At 46.6% G+C, this 16817-nt stretch overlaps 1 long non-coding RNA gene across 2 annotated transcripts in view; it reads left to right on the top strand.

Annotated features, from left to right (window-relative positions):
- LOC115498841 overlaps positions 1-16390 on the top strand; it is a 39383-nt gene extending 22993 nt beyond the window's left edge. The window contains exons 3-5 of one of the 2 annotated variants that reach the window (XR_004344283.1): positions 9677-9796; positions 14474-14572; positions 15393-16390. This is a non-coding gene — a long non-coding RNA (uncharacterized LOC115498841). Of the gene's footprint in view, positions 1-9379; positions 9797-14473; positions 14573-15392 lie in introns of those variants that run through there. The other variant, XR_003963969.1, reaches the window with a different exon arrangement.
- The last annotated feature ends 427 nt before the right edge of the window (positions 16391-16817 follow it).

The raw sequence follows: 16817 nt of genomic DNA, 5'->3' as shown, positions 1-16817 counted from the left end.
CAGTGTCTCATTGCTGCTGTAACAAACAACCACAAACTCGGTTCAGAAAAACACAAATGTGTTATCTTCCAGTTCTGGAGATCAGAAATCTGAAACGGGTCACGGGGCTAAAATCAAGGTGTTGACCGTTCCTTCTGGAGAGCTGGGAAGAATCTGTTTCTTTCCCTTTCTCAGTTTCTAGAGGCTGTCCAGGTTCCTTGGCTCGTGGCCTTTCCTCCTACCTCTGCTTTTGTTGCCCCATCTGCCCTAACTCTGAGTCTCCTGCTTCCCTCTCTCACTTCTAAGGACCTTTGTGATCACGCTGAGCCCACTTGGATGATCTAGGATGATCTCCCCATCTCTAGATCTTTAACTTAATTACATCTGCATAGTCAGTTTTGCCACGAGAGGGATCATATTCATAGGTTGCAGGAGTTAGGACATGGGCATCTTTGGGGGCCATTATTCTGCCTACCTTAGCAAGCCAATTTACGAAGATATTTTAGAACCTAGCTGTAAAACACCTGTTCATGGAATCTTCTTGAGGGAGCCTAGTGCTGTCCACAGATGCCTGGCATATACTAGTGACTATTTGCTTCTTTCTCTCCTAGCTGTCTGTGTCCATTTGTTCGCTCATGAGTCCTTCCTTTCCAATAGACAGTCAGTCCTTAGAAGCAGCTGTTGGAGATGATCCCATTGTGAAATTTCTAAGGCTCTTCACAAAGGGCCTCCAAGGACCTATGGATGAACAAGTTCTTGATTAGCCTCTAGCTTCCCTCCCCCAGGGTCTGAGGGCCAGCTGATTGGCCCATTACCAGAAAGAAAACATTCTTATTTCTAGCTGATCAGAAACACACATGCTTCCGGAAGATGGGGCCAGACATTGCCTTACTTCTCCCTCAGTGTCCTCCCCCACCCCATTCAGAGCTTTCTTTCATGTGCTAAGAGGATCTCTGCTTTCTCTCCCTTCCTCCCTCCCTTCCTCCCTCCCTCCCTCCCTCCCTCCCTCCCTTCCTTCCTTCCTTCCTTCCTTCCTTCCTTCCTTCCTTCCTTCCTTCCTTCCCCACCTCTTCCCCAGGATCCTGGCTCCACCCTGGCAGCAATCTACAGGATCATGAGGAACATTCATCCTGCACCATCCAGGAAGGCAGAGCTAGGTCCCTCCTCCTGCCCTCCTCAGCACAAGTCACAAAACTTAAGGGTTCCTCAGAGCAGGACGTGAACAAGACAAGCCCTTCTCACCAGGGCTCTCACATTGACCACTAATGTGTATTATCCTATTGAATATGTCTGCCTAGCTCATCTGTCTTGCCAAGACTCTCTCTCCACAGGGGTAGGGCAGAGGAAGGAAGGCTTTAAGGGGGGGCAGTTTCATTCTCCCACAAACAAATAAACAATTGAATAAATAATTGAATGAATGAATGAATGCACGAATGAGTGATTGATCCCATGTCTTTAACCCCCTCCTATCTTTTTTTTTTTTTTGTTAACGTTTATTCATTTTTAATATAGAGAGACAAGAGTGCGAGCTGGGGAGGGGCAGAGAGAGAGAGGGAGACACAGAATCCAAAGCAGGCTCCAGACCCCCTTGGTTGGGGGTTTTGAACCAACCAACCACGAGATCATGACCTGAGTTGAAGTGGACACTTAACCAACTGAGCCACTCAGGAGCCCCCCTCCCCCCCCCCTCCCGACTCCTATCTCATACCTCATAAAACACCGGAAACTTTGGTCTGACGAATTTGTCTTTACTGCAGAGATCAACCAGCACCCACATCTGCTTGCTTATGTCTCCTGCATCCGGTACATACCAACTTTCTGCCATGACTTTGGCCTCTCAATATAGTGAGAGACGAGCTTGACTACGAGAGCAGTCTGTCTTCCTTTTTGGTATGCTGGCAACTATGAAATTCCAAAAATGTCAAGTTAGAAGGTTACTTCATAATTTATGCTCCAGCCATCTCAGTATTATTTTCTCAACTGTAATTGTCAAGGGCCCCACAACTGATTCCGCCAAAATCTGTTCATTACCACACCAGTCACGTTTCTGGATATTAATTTAAATGCATAAAGCATGCTAGCACCTTCCTGCCAAAATGATGTGTTGTTACACGTTACTCTCAGCCCAGGCTAGCACGTGCTGTGATGTCAAACCTGTGCCAGGAATATTCTCCTGTGATCTTTCAGGGTGATTCTAAGTGTCTGAGCAAAACAGAGTCCCCTCTTTGAGGAAAAAATCTCCCAGAAACAGCCTCAGTGAGGCTCCTCTGGGAATTGCCTGGGCAGTAACAGCGCCTCTGTTTGACTAACCAAAACAGTCAAAAGTTCTGTCTTAGGAGGGGCGCCTGGGTGGCTCAGTCGGTTAAGCGTCCAACTCTTGATTTCAGTTCAGGTCACGATCTCACAGTCATGGGATCCAGTCCCGCATTGGGCTGAGTGTGGAGCCTGGTTAGGATGCTCTCTGTCCCTCTCTCTCAGCTCCTCCCTCTCCCACTCTCTCTCAAAATAAATAAAATGTTAAAAAAAAAAAAAAAGTCCTGAGACTTTTAGGAGAGCAGGGTTCACTCTCCTGAAAATCACTTGGGGAAGGTGATTTCTAGTCTGTGATGTTTTACTAGAGGTCCTCGGGCATAGGTGGAAACAGGAAAAAAATCTCTGCTAGGACCGTGGATTTTTCAGTCTAGACTGAGACCATAAGTGGGTGTGGCTCCATAAAGTCCCAATTTATTTGAATATCAAGCTATGAAGACTTTGAAATCAATCATATCGGCTGTGGCGATTAAGGCGTGTCAAGTCAGCTCTGGTGTAATGACTACTTGTAACGCTTGCTGTCACAACCCCTTGATCACGAATGACACCCTCATTAGTAACCAAACCCAGATCCAGGTCTGCTAATGGTCAGCCTGCTGAAGTCAGCCCAGTCAGCACCCACTCCTCCAGCTAATGCGTCTCTCTTACTGTTCTCTTTAGTTTTCCTACATTTGTCTCCAAACTCTGACAGTTTTCCATTCATCACTACGACTTAGGAAAGGAAATGTGATGCATAAAATATAAAATTGGCAAAAACGTCAGAGAAGTCACCACTTAAGAAATGAAGCATGATGTTCTGCTTTGTGCTGACAAATGTTAACATAGGCTCCAACTTCTGACGGGGCCAAGAGGCAGAGACGGTCTGTAGGACATCCACAGGATTTCAGTTCTAAAGGATCAAGCAGGAGGTAAACGTAGCTAGGGTACCTGTGAAAAATCAGCAGTGCTTTCAAAGGTGGAGGCACAACCTTTTAGATTAGCACTGTCCCTACGGAACTTTCTGAGATGATGGAAAATGTTCTGAATCTGTGCTGTCCAATATGGTAGCCCCCAGCCACCTATGGCTATGGAGCACTTGAAATGTGGCTAGTTCCACCGAGCAAACGATTTTTAAATTTTCTTTAATTGTAAATAATTTGAATATTTATGTTTTAAATAAACATTTATTCATTTTTGAGAGAGAGTGCGAGCGGAGGGGGGACAGAGAGGGAAGGGGACAGCCGCAAGCCTGACCTGGGACTCGAACTCACGAACCTGATCGTGACCTGAGCTGAAGTTGGACGGTCGGCCAACTGAGCCACTCTGGTGCCCCTAACAATTTCAGTTTTTAAGTTGACATGTAATGAACATACAGTGCTATCTTAGTTTCAGGTGTACAACATAACGATCCAACGATCCTATTCATTACTCAGTGTAGCCACCATCTGTCACCAAATAATTTAAATTTTTTTTTTTCAGCGCTTTTTTTTTATTTTTATTTTTGGGACAGAGAGAGACAGAGCATGAACGGGGGAGGGGCAGAGAGAGAGGGAGACACAGAATCGGAAACAGGCTCCAGGCTCTGAGCCATCAGCCCAGAGCCCGACGCGGGGCCCGAACTCACGGACCGCGAGATCGTGACCTGGCTGAAGTCGGACGCTTAACCGACTGCGCCACCCAGGCGCCCCATGTCACCAAATAATTTAAATGTAAGTAGCCACAGCCCAGAGGTAATTCATAAAGTCCTCATAGGGGAGAGGTGTGCACGTTTGGTCTGAGAGAATTGAGCTACGTCACACCTTGTGGGAACCTAATGATTTCTGTACGGCTAAAGCAGGCTCACATGGAGCCTAACCAGCATAAACGCTGGAGGCTGTCTTACCTGTACCAGGTGAACCTTCTTTCCACATTTTGGAAGTTTTTGAGTGAAAACTTAGTGGAATGACTGGCTTTCATTTTTTGAGACACGAGCTCCCTCAAGGAAGGAACACATCTTTGTATTCCCGGTATCAAACGCCGTAGTAGCAATGTAGTAAGTTAGCAACTTCTCGCTCAAAAAAAGCCGGCATCCCACCACTTTTCCTGCATTTTGAAATTGGGTGGGAGCTTTGCCACCGGCCGGCCTGTGCCCTTGATCAGGTGAACTTCCGGGCTATGGTCGTTGTGATGTGATGATTTCCAGTTCACGCTTCGCCAGCCTCTCTCCAGCCATGAGAGCCTTTGCCAAAATCCACATACGTGAGCTCCCTGGATTGCCCGTGATTGGCTAGTATAATAGTGATCCTATAAAACGGGGAAATATGGTGAGTTTGTCACCCCCGATTGTTAGCGTTCACGTTCAGGGCTAAAACGGTAACGGCAGACTGCCATCTTAAGCCAGGAAGTAATATTCAGCTGTCTCCATCTCACATTCCACTTTCCTCCTTTCTCTTAAGTCATGACATCAGGTTTGTCACTGAGAGTTGTCACTTCTCTCTCGTGGATCTGGCTCTTTAGTCCACCCCTGCAAAGGCCCCCAGTCCCCTGGAACTTGTTCTTCTGAGCTCGGAGGCCTGCTGGCTGTTGCTGTGGTGCTCTCAGGACAGCGAGGCTGTCGGCTCCTTCCTCTCTGGGTTGCGCATCTCTGGGCTTGTTTTTATTTTCCACTTCCCAGCAGCAAGATCATTTTCTGTGATACGGAAACAAAAGCGTTATTGACTAGTTCTGAGTAGCCCTGTAGTCCTTCCAGCAGGCATTTAACACGACCCGCTCCCTCAGGCCGTGAGTCGTCTTCCTGGTTCCGTGGCTCAGGTAGATCAACAAAGCCCTCTGCGTTGACCACGCATTTTTCACAAGCCCCAATCGCTGTAGTGTCTGAAACTTCCCGACGTGGTTCTTGAAAGGGCCAGGTTCCTCTTGGATGGATGGCCATAGGGAAGTCACCCAAGGACCATTTGCCTGTAGGCACTGTCTTAGAACAATTTCTCTGTGCTGGGGACAACCCCTTGTTTCTATTTTCAGCGGGTCCCCGTATTGACTGGCTGCCCCATCTGCTCTGTGCCAGGCTTCCTTCTCTCACTCAGGCATTGCAGGGAGGGCCCCTCTGGACATCTTTCTTGCTCCCCTCCAACTCTAAATAAGGTGAGGAATATTTTTGAAATCATCCAAGGCAATTTAGTGCTGACAAGGGCAGGAAAAGTCAGGGGAGAGGATTAAAAATAACAGAAAAATGATAAGAAAATTTTGACATCTGTGATTGTCATCCCCGGAGGCTATCATGACATGATTAGTCTCGCTCCTTCTCAGCCCCTCATGGGATCAGACGTTGGACCTCCGCATCCCTTCTGTCCCCTCGTTCATGTGTGGGACACTCCTGGGTTTCCCTCCCTTCCCTTTTCTTCTCTCTACCTTCCTGCCTTAAATGAAAGATGCAAAGGTTAGACTATTTGATCCGTAAATCGGAAGTCCTCTCTAAATCGAATAACTTTTAATCTAATAACTTTTCTTTTCACCTAGTGTAGTTACCTGAATCCATGTTCCTCCTCCCATCTCTGTGCATGGGACATATCTGAAAGCTTGCTGGGCAGCTGTACTGATTTTTAGAGACACCACCCCTCATTGGGATCATGTGGAATTCTCTTAATACTCAGTGTGTGTGTATAAAATATGCAGCCAACCCTTATTCACAGTGGTTATGATCCATAAGGTCACCATGAGCACTGAATCGGTGAATTAGGAACCACTGCTCCAAGGGACAATACACGGTTAGTTTTCTTCCAGTTTTGATCACATTTCTTTCATCAACTGGTCAGTACATAAATTGGCTTTATGTGTGTTTCTTTTTTTTAAAGTCAGTTTATTTTGAGGGAGAGAGAGCAAGCACGAGCAGGGGGAGGAGCAGAGAGAGAATCCCAAGTGGGCTCCATGCTGTCAGCACAGATCCTGATGCGGGGCTCGATCCCACAAACTGCAAGCTCACGACCTGAGCCAAAACCAAGAGTCGGATGTTTAACCGACTGAGCCACCCAAGCGCTCCTGTGTGTGTTTCTTTTTAAAGACACCTTATTTAACATAGATTGTTAATTAATTACATTGAAGTCCCAACAGTAGCATTATAACTCAGGCCCAAAGGAGGTTTCTCCGGCACAAGTATTTTCCCCGGGAGGCACACCCCAGCCTTCCTGCACTCACCAGGCAGCGCTTTAGCTTTGTACGTAGGGGCATTTTAAATGGTGAAATCAACAAAAAGCACAAAATGCAAGAAACACGACACTAAATAAATGGTGAAAAGGACACATGTTTGCAGCGTGGTGGCTAAAACAAGGAGATACAGCATTGCCTCATTCACCCTCAGCTGGGAACGCGTCACATCAAGTGGTTCAAAGTTTTGACCGCTCTGCACATCTCAGCAACTGACCACAAAAGCACAAGTGTCGATTTGGGGGTTATAAGTAAATTTTAGTGAGTAGGTGAGTTCACAAATATGAAATCTATGAGTGATGAAGATCAGCTGTATACACACAAGCACACACATCCACTCATACACACACACACACACACACACACATACATGACTCCCAGGCAGATCTCATCTGTCTCTGTTGTAACTACCAGGGCAAGGCATGATGGGAGCCAGGGATCACGTCCGGCTCAGCGCTGTGCACACCATACACAGCGCCTGGCACACTGTCCAGTAAGGTCAAGCCCACACTCACAGAGACTCTACGCTCCCTCTACCATCTACTCCAGAAACATAGCCCACAACGATTAGATGTGATTTTATAAAAGCTGCCAAGGCCATTTTAAAGTTGCTCATCACGTCTTCACCTACTTTAGATACATAACTTTTATTATGATTGGCCCACTGAGGTAGCTCTTTATGGATCAAAAGCACACATTCATGTAGTTTCCAAGCTGAGAGTGTCTATTGTATGTAAGTAGCTTGTTGATTCGACCATCATCTGGAATCACTGTGGGACTTCCCCCCCCCCCCCAACTTTTAATAAAGTAATGAACAGGGTAGTCCATTGGCCCAGTTCTGTGTGTGTTAACTCACTATTAATGTGATTCTGGCTCCTATAGGCATTTGGACCTGGGGGGCCCAAAGAGGGGAAATGAATTCGAAAATGTGTTTGTTAAAAAGCTCAAGATCGGGGCGCCTGGGTGGCGCAGTCGGTTAAGCGTCCGACTTCAGCCAGGTCACGATCTCGCGGTCCGTGAGTTTGAGCCCCGCATCGGGCTCTGGGCTGATGGCTCAGAGCCTGGAGCCTGCTTCCGATCCTGTGTCTCCCTCTCTCTCTGCCCCTCCCCTGTTCATGCTCTGTCTCTCTCTGTCCCAAAAATAAATAAACGTTGAAAAAAAAAATTAAAAAAAAAAAAAAAAAAAGCTCAAGATCTTTTGGAGGAGAGAAAATAGGCGTATTTCCACCTAGTGGCCAAAAACAACATGTGGTAACGTTGAAACGGGTCTGGACCATTAGGTATTTGTCTCTGTACCTAAACCTGAGCTGGTCTTCTTGTGAGGCAAAGGTTGGGGTGAGGAAAAGGAACTAGATGGGTCAAGGGAAATCTGTCAGGATGGCTGTGGAAGATATTATATGAAGGCAGTCCAATATAAGCTTTCAGAAACTCGAAACTGAATTCCAGCTTCACCACTGAAGAGCGAGGTGATTTGGGACAAGACACTCCGCTGTCCAGTCTCAGCTTTCTCACCTGTAAAGTGGAAATGATACAGCATAAGCCTATTTTAAGAATTAAATAAAATGATGCATAGAAATCAATTGGCACGGGGGCGCCTGGGTGGGTGGCTCCGTTGGTTAAGCGCTGACTTCGGCTCAGGGCATGATCTTGCAGTTAGTGAGTTCGAGCCCCGCGTCGGGCACTGTGCTGACAGCTCAGAGCCTGGAGCCTGCTTCGGAGTCTGTGTCTCCCTCTCTCTCTGCTGCTTCCCCACTCATGCTCTGTCTCTCAAAAATAAATAAACATTAAAAAAATTAAAAAAAAAAAATCAATTAGCACAGTGCCTGGCACATAGAAGCAGTCAGTAAGTGACAGGCATTGTTGTTATGTCTGTTTGAAAGGAGGGATGACAGCACTTAAGTGTTGCAAACACGCATGCATTACCAGTAACAAGCCAACAGGATTGTAAAATTGTAAGAAATAAGAATGTTCTATGCTTTGGTGCAGTAGGATCTATTGAATTATCTATCAAATAGATAATATAGGGGGCGCCTGGGTGGCTCAGGGGTTAAGCATCCGACTTCGGCTCGGGTCATGACTCATGATCTCACGGTCCTTGAGTTCCAGGCCCACGTCAGGCTCTGTGCTGACAGCTCAGAGCCTGGAGCCTGTTTGGGATTCTGTGTTTCCTTTCCTCTCTGCCCCTCCCCTACTCGTTCTCTGTCTCTCAAAAATAAACATTAAAAAGGTTTTTAAAAAATTTTTTTTCAACGTTTATTTATTTTTGGGACAGAGAGAGACAGAGCATGAACGGGGGAGGGGCAGAGAGAGAGGGAGACACAGAATCGGAAACAGGCTCCAGGCTCCGAGCCATCAGCCCAGAGCCCGACGCGGGGCTCGAACTCACGGACCGCGAGATCGTGACCTGGCTGAAGTCGGACGCTTAACCGACTGCGCCACCCAGGCACCCCTAAAAAAGTTTTTTTAAATACGTAATGTAAATAAGAGAGAATCCTAGATAAAATGACTGAAACTTTCTGTATATTTCTGCTTGACTCTATTTCAGTGGAAATGCACAAATAATGTTAAATGGGTCATATTTCTTTCCTATCCATCCACCAAAAATAAAGGGCAGTAAGTTAATGACAAATGTAAATAGAAGATGTTCCAAATAAATAATGGGCCCTAACTGCCTTTTCAAGGAAACGGCACATGCTTAAAATATATTTCCAGGGTGACTGGGTGTCTCAATCGGTTAAGCATCCGACTTCGGCTCAGGTCATGATCTCCCGGCTCATGAATTGGGGCCCCACATCGGACTCTCTGCTGTCGGCACAGAGCCCGCTTCAGATCCTCTGTCTCCCTCTCTCTCTCTGCCCGTCCCCTGCCTGTACACACTCTCTCTCTCTCTCTCCCTCTCTCAAAAATGACTAAACATGAAAACTTTTTATGAAATAGATTTCTAATCTTATCAGATTAACAGAATGTGATGTCAGGGTCTTGTCTGGTGTTGCATTCATAGCCTCCAGTAACAGGTCTGGATGCGTGGGAACATGGGAACTCGAGAAAACAACCCCCAGCCGCTCTGAGGACTCCCTGCCTCCGTGCTCCCTCCCCACCCTTGAAGCCAGTGTTGGTCTTGTGGTTTCCGCCTGCTGTTGTCCCTTCCTATTTCTCATGGGTTGAATGTGTCCCCAGAAAGATATGTCAAAGTCCTAACCGCCAGTACCTGTGAATGTGACCTTCTCAGGAAATAGCATCTTTGCAAGATAGAATCAATATGGGAGTTGACTCCGAAGGAGGCTGAGCCCCTAATCCAATTGACTGGTGTCTTTATAAGAAGAGAGAAGAAACACACACAGAGTAGCAGGTGAGGACCCCGGCACACTCAGGGAGGACAGGGTGGGAGGACACCATGTAATGCTGGAGGGAGAGGCTCACGTGTCCTGCCTACAAGCTAAGGAAGGCCAGGGATGGCCGGAAACACCAGAAGCTGGAAGGGAGGCACAGAGCCTTCCCTCGCACCTTCAGAGAGAGGATCGCCCTGCTGACGCCTGGATCCTGGACTTTCAGCCTCCGGGACCGGGAGAGGATACATTTCTGTCGCTTTAAGTTATCGGTTTGTGGTACTTCATTAAGGCAGCCCCAGGACACGAATAGACTATTCCTCCCAGAAGGTCTAGGGTGGCTGGGTGGTGGGAGTTTATCTGAGCAGTTTTTAATTCCCTGAAATTCTAACCCTATAAAATTATAGCAGGCTGCCTTTAAAGGAGAGGGGCAAGAGGGGACTAAAATCATTTGTGTTCAGAGCACATTGGGCAACAGGTGATGTAGAAAGAAATTGAACATGCAGAACCTCGTACAATGTCAGCCACTGGAGGGGTGGGGGGCAGACGGGGATCTTCCTCTCTCCAGGGCTGGGAGCCAGCTTCTGAAGCCTGGGATCCCAGCTGGTCTGCCTGTTTTCGTGAGGACAACATTGATTTAATCTGCCCGTGCCTGATCTTACACGGAAATTTCCAGGACATTTGCGTTGTCCTCTCTTCTCCTTCCCCACCACTTTCCAGCAGCCAGGGACTCCATCCCAGTGTAAGAGATCCACTCTGCCCCCCCTAGTCAAGAGGAAATGGAACTCAAGTTGGTAGGCTTTGAACTAGCCTTGCTCGATTAACATACACCCTGCTTACCTCCACGATATGTGAACTCGGCTTATTTGGACTGAGGAAATGCCCAATCATCCCATTGACACAGAGCCTAAAATAAGAAGCAAATGCCAGACTCCTTACGCAAAAGGGACGCCCCTGGCACCATAAAGCTTGTAATGGAAAACAATTCCTCTAGATGGAGCTCTACTGAAGGTTGAGCCTTGACCTCGTGTTCAGTATCGGCGGCGGTTATGGGAGCAATTCCAGAATGAATGAGAGGATCTCAAGCAGGACTACCTGCGACCTGGGACAAACCTAGAAGAGGGTTTTACTCATCCTTAACGTTTGACGTAACCTTCAGATTAGGCAGAATTCTGGCTGCTTCCCTCATTAATAGTCTCACCTGTGAGCAGGTTCCTTCTACCTCCCGGCCCTGGAAGGGCTCAGGACCCACACACAAGCAAACCACAAGGTCAGATGGAAATAAGTCAGAGGAGGTCCTCGGGGCCCAGGGGCTTAATACAGGAGGCAACTCCCAGCCAGGTTAGCCTGGTGCCTGGCATGGAGGGGTGGGGTGGACAGAGAAGGCTTCACCAGCATCTCATCAGTGGATGCCATCTGGCCCTTGCTGGACTGAAGGGACGCTCTGGGCCCGATAACAACCTTCCAGGACACTCTAAGTGATGGGATGGATTGACAGGACAGGGTTGAGTGCATTTCTAGTTGGACAAGATAAAGGACCTGAACGGGCTTCTCCCATAAAGATCATTGTAAGGATTTTAACATTGGCAGTTCTGCTGGGCATCAGGTAAAAACAAAGGGGACTAAATAAAGAGGAGTAAAGCTCTGAGAAGAGCTCTCTGGATGCCACCACCATGTACCTTGAAAGGGGCCTCCCCTTTGCATTAGCCATGGAAGACTTTTCTTCCATATATATATATATATATATATATATATATATATATATAGTGAATCAGTGATTCATCACTTCCATTCAACACCCAGGGCTCATCCCAACAAGTGCCCTCCTTAATGCCCGTCACCCATTTAACCCATTCCCCCCACCCACCTCCTCCTATAGCAACCCTCAGTTTGTTCTCTGGATTTAAGAGTCTCTTATGGTTTGCCTCCCTCTCTGTTTTTTATCTTATTTTTCCTTCCCTTCCCTTATGTTCATTTGTTCTTTTTCTTAAAATTCCACATGTGAGTGAAATCACATGTTTATCTTTCTCTGACTGACTTATTTCACTTAGCATAATACCTTCTACTTCCATCCACACTGTTGCAAATGGCAAGATTTCATTCTTTTTCATCACCAAGTAATATTTCATTCTACACACACACACACACACACACACACACACCCCCCACATCTTCTTTATCCACTCATCAGTCAATGGGTATTTGGGCTCTTTTCATAATTTGACTATTGTTGATAGCACTGCTATAAACATTGGGGTACATGTGCCCCTTTGAATCAGCATTTTTTTATCCTTTGGATAAGTACCTAGTAGTACAATTGCTGGGTCCTAGGGTAGTTCTATTTTTAGTTTTTCGAGGAACCTCCATACCGTCTTCCAGAGTGGCCGAACCAGCTTGCATTCCCACCAACAATGCAAAAGAGACCCTCTTTCTCCGCATCCTCGCCAACATCTGTTGTTGCCTGGGTTGTTCATGTTAGCCCTTCTGACAGGTGGGAGGTGGTACCTCATTGTGGTTTTGATTTGCATTTCCCTGATGATGAGAGATGTTGAGTATCTTTTCACGTAAGACTTTGCTTTTTCGAAGTGACAAAGCGTCCTTTGAATACCAGCTTCATGACATCCTCCTCATCCTCAATTTCCCCCACTGTGAGTTGGCAAGAATAGTTCTTTCCTTGTGGTATCGTGATAAGGTTTGGAAATAACACCTGGAACTTTCTAGCAAAGGGGCTGGCATATAGCACGTCCTCAATAAATAACTTTCTCCTTCTCTTCCTGCTGCTCTTCTCAGAACTTAGGAGCAGAGGGGCCCTAGAAACACAAGAGGTTGATGTGATGATTACGGATGAATCACCAAAGCAAAGCTGCGGAATACCTTGGCACAGATTTTTACCATAGGCGCATCTAGAGCAAGTTCCTCTCTACCTCGCCAGCGTCGGTGCTGATTATTGGGTTATGACAGTGGGGAGGCGAGGGCAGGGCTCCCTGCTGTCTCCCAGTTTGCCAGCTGAACGGGCCTAAGGACGGACCCAAAAAGTCAAAGCCAGGTGTGCTGACCTCCCCCAGATAATCGGCACAGGTGACTCAGCAGCAGCTGCACATTCTGAGCTGTCCCCGGGACATTGTGCAACAGACGAATCGGATTTAGGGTGCCTTCCCTTTCTTCTCCCATATGCCTTTCTTTCCTCGCCCATCAGAGTTACAGTCCCCCGTCTTTCTGCCTTTTTGTCCTCCGTCAAAACTTCACCTCAGGGAAAAAAATTGATTACCAGCAACTTTAAGTCAACAGACATTCGTGAACTGCTCTCTCTCTCTCTCCCTAGACAGGAGTTTTCCTCATTTATTCACCACCGAGAAGGTGGTGCAAATGTTTTGGAAGGCAGGGATCTTCTGGGGTCCCTGAGATCACCCCCCAGGGCACCTCTGCTCTTCCCTCTCTCCAGGCTGCTGGAGGCACGGTGCATTTGCAAAGGCGTCCTCGGTAGCAGGTGGAGGTTTGTAATCGTTGGGTACCAGCTACTGGAGTTCCTGAAAAATGGCAGCAAACATCCATAAACAAACATCAGAGATGAAATACAAAACGCTTGGCATTTGGCAATATTTTTAAAACAGCGTTTACCAATTTCTTGCCTCTTTGCCAATTGTTAAAATTGCCAAGTATCTCTGTAAAATTTGGCCTGGCCCCCACCTCTCATATTATGACCTTGGCTCAAGGAAAACATGATGTGAATTCAAGCAAGCCAAATGTATACTTGCGTTTGCCAAAACATCCTGATTTTATTCTACTCCTTTGTCAAACGCGTAAGGGAAGGGTGGCCTTAGGATGTGGGATAGATGCCTGGCTTTGACAGCTGGGAGGCCAAAACAGGGGTGGCCAGCGTGGAACTCCCTTAGCCAGCATTCTGGGCTCCCTCTTCCGCAGAAGGAGCTGTTAATCAATCTCAGCCTTTGTTCTCATGGGGCAGGGACAAAGCCTCACAATCCTTCCCAATGCGACTGCTTGAGAGTGGGCGCTGAGCTGAAAAGTCTCATTAGAGTTTAACGTGGGCGCCCCGTGGGAAGGTCAGGGCCATCTACCAGTTGTGAAGTCCTTTAAGCCACCTACCAACTTCAGGGTAGGTGTTTCAAAAGAGGCGACGGGTTGCCCCTAAAATTCCTCCCAACTCCACTGTTGGCTGATGCCTAAAATTCTGTCACTAGACCATCCATCCCTAGTCCTTAACCTTAATGCCTACAGGGCAGACCCTGTGCTAAGCGCTATGTTTACAGGAAGCAAGACCTTTGCTTTCTGCACGTATCACACAGCCTCAGGTGGGTAGGGTTTGAGAAGGAGCCAGGGGGAGCATGGGAGGCAGAGGATTTAATCCCTGAGGGAGAAGAGAACAGAAGGAAGGATGCAGGGCTAAAGATTTCCCTCCCTGTCCTACCTCGGGCTGGCCTTCGGTTAACACAGGAGAACGTGAGTAGAAGCTGACATTTCCCCCCAGAATCATCCAATGCCCGTATCCAACAGGATTCGGGCAACTCTTCCTTTGGGCAGAAGAGAAGCAGGTGCAAATTATCTGCTGTGTGATTAAGTCACTGGAAAATGTTAAGTGTCTGTGCTGGTGCTGTTGTTACAAAATTACATATTGTTGTTTTCTCCTTATTATTACAAAACTATATATTATTACTCCCTCTGAAAGAGTGTTACCTTTACAGGACAGAAACTCCCAGAATGCTATGCCTGCTCCGGCACCGGCCTCCCGTATTTCAAACCTAGAGTGGATTCTTTTTAACAACTCCCGTACCATTCACACAGTAAGTTGAATAATATCACGAATTTAAAGAAATTCGGCAGGGAATGAAATTTTTCTTTTATCGCACTTCACATACATAATCATGGAAGTTAAATAAATTAATGAATAATCAGTAAATAAATAATAGTACATTACCAAAAAAGGGGAGGGGAGTAAAGACGTCTTTTTTTTTTTTTTTTTTTTTTTTTTTTTTTTTTTAAGGAAAGGGAGATCTTTTGCCTACATGTCGGTAACAAATAGAACATTACAGTTTTTGTCTTTGAGACGTGTCTACACATTTGACAAGGATTTCATCAAAATCGATCCTGAATTGTCCCCTTCAATAGGCACATAGCCAGATTTGCCAATGTGTCACATAGTTCATCGGGGAATATGTTTTGCTCCTTTTAATTGCTAAAGTTTTCTCTCCTTTTAAAAATTGAAGTGTAGGGGCGCCTGGGTGGCGCAGTCGGTTAAGCGTCCGACTTCAGCCAGGTCACGATCTCGCGGTCCGTGAGTTCGAGCCCCGCGTCGGGCTCTGGGCTGATGGCTCGGAGCCTGGAGCCTGTTTCCGATTCTGTGTCTCCCTCTCTCTCTGCCCCTCGCCCATTCATGCTCTGTCTCTCTCTGTCCCAAAAATAAATAAACGTTGAAAAAAAAATTAAAAAAAAAAAATTGAAGTGTAGCTGGCATATGCTGAAGTTTTCCCTATAACAAGAGGCATCTAAGTCGAGAAGGAAAGCCTTAAACATAAAGATAAATTTGGCAGATACCCATCCCATGTCACAGCAAATTCCAGAAAGGGCAATACAGTTCACATCTTTGTTTCTTTGTTTCTTCAGGACCAGTTCTAGCAGCTCTCAAGTGTCTTCACCGTGGACAAACTTTCACCAAACGCCCATCGCCGGCAAATGTATCACAAATTTCTATTGTATTTGGGTCTCAAGTTTTACACGTGCAAAAACCAGAGAAAGTATCCAAAAGACGGCAAATAGGGACTTGTCTGAGCCGTTGTGTTCTTGTCCAGTTCCTAGAGAAAGTGATTCGGGCTTCAAACACTGCCCTTTGAATTTCATCAGGCAATCTAAGACTGGCACCTTTGGTCATTTCCCCCAACGTTTCTTCCCTAAATTTGATTCTTTTATCTATTTCCTCACTTTGTTGTTGTTGTTGCTTTGCAGAAGTAATTGTCCTCTCCACAGTTTGTTTGCACTGACTTCAAGGAATCATTTTAAAGTGTTGTGTGCCTTGTTCAAGGTGGATTCTGCCAGTTTGCAAATATTTTTGTATCAACTTCTTGTCTGGGTCTTCAAGGCTCCCATTGTTTCCTTCTCAAAAGCTATTTGGCAACAAAGGCGTGGCAAGTGAACTTCCAAGTGGAATACAGCATTTTTTAAAAGGATAAAGAATAAGAATGTGCTAATTTAGGCTTAAGGACATAGTGCTAAACTCAACAGTAAGCACAGTTGTCTAGAACTTGGACCAACGAAAGAGTATTCAGGGCAGAATGTTGGATCGGTAACGTTACTTAAGATTTGCCAGTGCAAGGTTATAGTGAAAGACAGACCAACTTTCAGATGGCTTTGCTAACGGTTTTAAATTCTCTGCAGACAATGACCCCTTCGTCTTATTCCTGCACCAGGCAGAGCCCTCCCACTGCCCACCTTTTAACCCACAACCTTTATGTAGAAGAGTCACTGCCTCCACACTGGGGTTCGGATCTCAGGCACATCCCCTTCTGCTGTCACAACCCCACAATTTCTTGCTGTCACGCTGGTCTCTTTATGGAGGATTAAACAGATGTATTTATTTTTTTAAATAAAGTTTATTTATTTTGAGAGACAGAGAGTGTGGGAGGGGCAGAGAAGGAGGGAGAGAAGGAATCCCAAGCAGGTGCTCCACAGTCAACGTGGAGCCCGATGCGGGGCTTGAATCCATGAACCTGAGCTGAAATCAAGAGCTGGATGCTTAACTGACTGAGCCACCCAGGCGCCCCCAAACAGATGTAAAAACCGAAATCCCACAGGTTGATTTTTCTTCCGTTCAAGCTGCAACCCCTTGCCTGGGAAGGGACCCAAGGATATCAGAGTCCAGCCCCCACTCCTCTAGGGTCAAGGCCAGCTGTTCGCAGGGAATACGGGGTTCCTTCTGGGCCTTCCCTCCCGCTCCCTGTACATCCTCTTCTTCCTGGCATCTGCAAAGTGGGGTTCTTGTCTCTTTCCAACCACTAATTACCTCTGGGATCCTGGAACAATGACTTTTCTTCC

Source organism: Lynx canadensis, chromosome D3 (assembly GCF_007474595.2).
Source record: "Lynx canadensis isolate LIC74 chromosome D3, mLynCan4.pri.v2, whole genome shotgun sequence".
NCBI classification, from domain to species: Eukaryota; Metazoa; Chordata; class Mammalia; order Carnivora; family Felidae; genus Lynx; species Lynx canadensis.
This window is presented reverse-complemented; position numbering and strand designations above follow the sequence as displayed.